Source organism: Phoca vitulina, unplaced genomic scaffold (assembly GCF_004348235.1).
Source record: "Phoca vitulina isolate PV1807 unplaced genomic scaffold, GSC_HSeal_1.0 scaffold16, whole genome shotgun sequence".
NCBI classification, from domain to species: domain Eukaryota; kingdom Metazoa; phylum Chordata; class Mammalia; order Carnivora; family Phocidae; genus Phoca; species Phoca vitulina.
The window spans coordinates 25549365-25553892 of NW_022589719.1; positions in this window are offsets into that span (position 1 = coordinate 25549365).

Consider the following 4528-nt stretch of genomic DNA (forward strand, 5'->3'; position numbering starts at 1 on the left):
TGACTTTTATATTGTTATAAATTTTAGTCATTTATACATTAGCCATGCTTTATTTGGTTGGAAATCTCCTGAGGATAGAGACTATATCTTTCCAGTTATTTTGATTAACAGTAATAATAAATGCCAACAAATCTCTATACTATTTAACTTCCATAAGTAACCCTTATTTCATTGTTCATAAATGCTTATAATTCTGTTTTATAAATGAGGAAAGTGAAGCACTCCTAGAAGCAAGTTAGCTTCTAGAGATCACAATGAAGGTTAGTGACAGAGTCCAAAACTCCACTTCTTTGACTTCATAACCAATGATCTTCTGAGCCCAATATTTTCTTGATCTTATGTGGACAAGATTGATGGTCCTTTATCTATGTTATCAATGATCCTTATGCTTTCAGGCTTTTCACATAGTTACTTACATATTTTCCAGAGTATTAGTTGGATCTCAATTTTATAAAACAAATTTATGTAAAACTGAAAGCATGTCACATCCCCAGCCCCACCCTCATTCCCTCTTTCAGCTCTTTCCCCCTGCCCCCGACAGTCTTTCCCATCAGAGGGTCCAGAGGCCCAGAACCTCCTAAGAACCTCTTACCAGGTAGAAAATCCATGGCACAGGGGCCTCAGGTATAAAATCAGGCAAATCAAGATAAGGGGCAGAAGTGGTAATGTATCTTTTACACTAGCAAATAGTAAATCAAATACTTGAAGTCTATACATTGGCAGACAATGCTTAAAACAGTGCTATTGACTGAAAATGAAGAATACATAGGTAAAACAGGCTTCTTCTCAAATCCCAGCTTCAATTAAAAATAAATAGGAGAGTCACTATCCTTGAAAAGGACAGTGGAGAATTAAGTGGACATTCTGAAGAGATTTCCAGGGGTTTTTAAATAGATTAAAAAATTGGGGGGGGGGCTGCCTGGGTGGCTCAGTCATTAAGTGTGTGCCTTCGGCTCGGGTCGTGATCCCAGGGTCCCAGAATCGAGCCCCGCTTTGGGCTCCCTGCTCAGCGGGAAACCTGCTTCTCCCTCTCCCACTCCTTCTGCTTGTGTTCCCTCTCTCACTGTCTCTCTCTCTGTCAAATAAATATATGAAATCTTTTTTAAAAAAATTTTCTTAACTCATTATAGAAATGTAAAGAGAAATTTTTTTAAGAAGCCATGTTTGGCCAGTCTCACCACACAAATATAACTGCTACTAAGTTAGATGATTTCTTTCTTTTCTTTCTTTTTTTGTCTTTTGTCCCTATGTAGTGCTTTTAACACATGTATATATCATTTTATTTTTATTTCACTTAACATAATGCCTTTAAGTTTCATTCATGTTGTAACGTAGAAAAAGCTTATTCCTTTTCAGAGCTGGATAATATTCCACTGTATGGATAGGCTACATTTCAAAATCCAATCATCCTTCAATGGATATTTGAGTTGTTTCCAGGTTTGGGCTACGGTGAATAGTGCTGCTATGAATGTCAATCAGCTTTTTAGACATGCAAAGACAAAGCAAAGATTTTTCTGCTGAGATAAGGACGAATATGATAATATTAAATATTGGACAACTTATAGTCATTCATTCAACAATATTACTAAGTACCTACTCTGTAGCAGGCATTCCACTAGGGGAACATTGGTGAACAAAAAGAGCTTTTCCACCAGCATGCAAAGTATAGCTGTGCCAAGAAACATGAGGACGAAGGTGGGGTAGCTGGCCCCCCCTGGCCTGGGAGACTCCAACTGTGGGCAGCCTCTGTAAGCATTTTTCAGAAAGCAGTTCACACAGAGAGGGTCTGAAGGCATGCTCCATGGGCCCCAGAGGGACTAACCCCTACATTCACTGTTCCTCTCTCTGCTTCACTGCAAACACACTGTTGTGCCCTAAGTCAGGCACCTGAACAACCACTTCCACAGCCCCACTGGAGAGAAGGACGATGGTGCTACATGACATTACCTGCATCGGATGCCCAGGGAGATACAGTCAAGCAAGTGTTGGTGAATAGGTGGGCCTGGTGGAGCCTCTGGCAAATGTTGCTCCATGTAGGTTCCTAAGTCTGTCTTTGTATTTACCAGATATATCTGTGGCTTTCATCTGATTGTCATTTTACTGACGTTTAGGCTGCTGCACGCCTGTCTAACAGCTCATGAATGTTCACATTAGAGATGCATCAGAGTTTAAAATTCATATGTCAGCATTAGAGTGGATCTGAATTCCATTTTCATTACACTAAGAAACCTCAACATTGCATTTGTAAAAAGGAGAAAAGGAAATACATCTTTAATATCATTTCTCTAAACTTAATTTCAGCTCTTATAAATATGACTGCTGTAAAAATTTTTTCAAATTCTGAGTGAAAATTGTTCATTAGGAATTGTTCGTAATAGTTTCAACCAAAAACCTATAGTAAAACTGTTGTGCTCATGGAAGCAAACTTGAGTTTCCTATTCAAAAATTTGGAAAGAAATTATTTGTGAAATACACAAATTTATGCAAATTCAAAACATCGTCCCTATAATTTTTATTTTACTTTCATTAGTATTATATTTTATTTATTTTTTTAAGATTTTATTTTTTGACAGAGAGAGATAGCAAGAGAGGGAACACAAGCAGGGAGAGTGGCAGAGGGAGAAGCAGGCTTCCCGCTGAACAGGGAGACTGATGCGGGACTCGATCCCAGGACTCTGGGATCATGACCTGAGCCGAAGGCAGACGCTTAACGACTGAACTACCGAGGTGCCCCCGGTATTATATTTTAAAATAATAAATTGTCTGAACAAACCCCAGTGAGATACCCCAGTCCTTTCCCAATTGCTTGATTTTCTGAACAATGATCACTTTTCTCTCTTTTATGGTGACACGATGGTAACCACTGTGATCGTTAATTTCACATGTCAATTTGGCTGGGGCACAGTGCCCAGATATGTGGTCACACATTAGTCTGGGTGTTTCTGGGAGAGTATCTCTGGATGAGATCAACATTTAAATCAGTGAATTTTGAGGAGATTGCCCTCTGTAATGTGGGTGGGTCTCACCGAATCCGTCGAAGGCTTGAGGAGAATAAAAGACTGACCTTTTCTGAGCAAGAGGGAATTTGGCAGCAGACTCCTTTCAGACTTGAACCACAGCATCAGCTCGTTCCTGGGTCTTCAGCTTGCCAACTCACCCTGCAGATTTTGGACTTGCCAGCCGCCATAATCCCATGAGTCAATTTCTTTACATAAATCTCATTCTATCTATCCATACACACCCTATTGGTTCTGTTTCTCTGGAAGATTCTAATACAAACACCAATGACAGTAGCAAATGACAAGTGCTCAGTATATACCATGGACCCATCCTAGCCTTACAAACATTAACTCTGTATCTATTATTATTACTATCCCCATTTTGTGTATGTGGTTATAGGAGCTTGGAGAGATTCAGTAACTTGGCCAGGTTCACACAACTATTAAGCAACACAGTTAAAATATGAACCCAAGCTTGGTTGTAAGTCATATGCTCTTATCCAATATTCAGTATACTGCCTTTCCAGAGCTGCTTAGGAATAGAGTTTCTCAAACCACAGGTTGAGTCCTATTAGTGAGAAATAAAATTAGTTTAGTAGGTCATGACCAGCATTGTTTAAAGAAGTAGAATAAAAAAGAATGGAGTGGAATGGAATGGAATGGAATAGAATAGAATAGAATAAAATAGAATAGAATAGAATAGAATAGAATAGAATAGAATAGAATAGAATAGAATAGAATAGAATAGAAACAATAGAAGTAAAGCAGGAGTCACCAAACTTTTTCCATAAAAAGGTATATAATATGTAAATATTTTGGGCTTTGCTGGCAGACTGTCTTTGTGACAACTACTCAACTCTGCTTTTGTAGTCACAAAGCAACCATAGCCAAACCACAAACCAGTGGTTCTGACTTACACGTTTTCACCCCACAGAGCTCATCTAGATTCATTTTTGATTCAATAACCAGGGTGGGGATGTTACAAGCCTCTAACGCAAGAGGCTAGGATGTGACTTAACCATCCGCAATGCAAACAACAATGCCCACAACAAAGAGTCATCCAGTCCTTAAAATGTCGATAGGGCTCCCATTGAAAAACCAATGTAACAAGATGGCTGAATTCCAACAAAACTTTATGGACACTGAAATTTGAATTCCAAATAATTTCCACGGTCACGAAATATTATTCTTCTATTGATTTAACCAACCATTTAAAAATGTAAAATCCATTCTTAGCTTGCAAGCTGTACACAAACAGGTGCCAGGCTGGATTTGGCCCCCAGACCACAGTTGGTCAGTCCCTGAAACTGAGTAATCAAAATGTACTGCAGGTAGTAAAACTAAGCATATTTTGTGGAACTCTTCTTTCAGTTAAACACTTATATGTTTCTACTGGTTATGTTATCTCTGTGTGGGGCATATTTGAAAGACATGATTCTTTGGGGATAAATTATTCTTTTCTAAGTGTGAACTTATGCTACCCCTCTGAATTGTGGTTGATTCAGTATGTTCTCCTTAGATTAGAAATT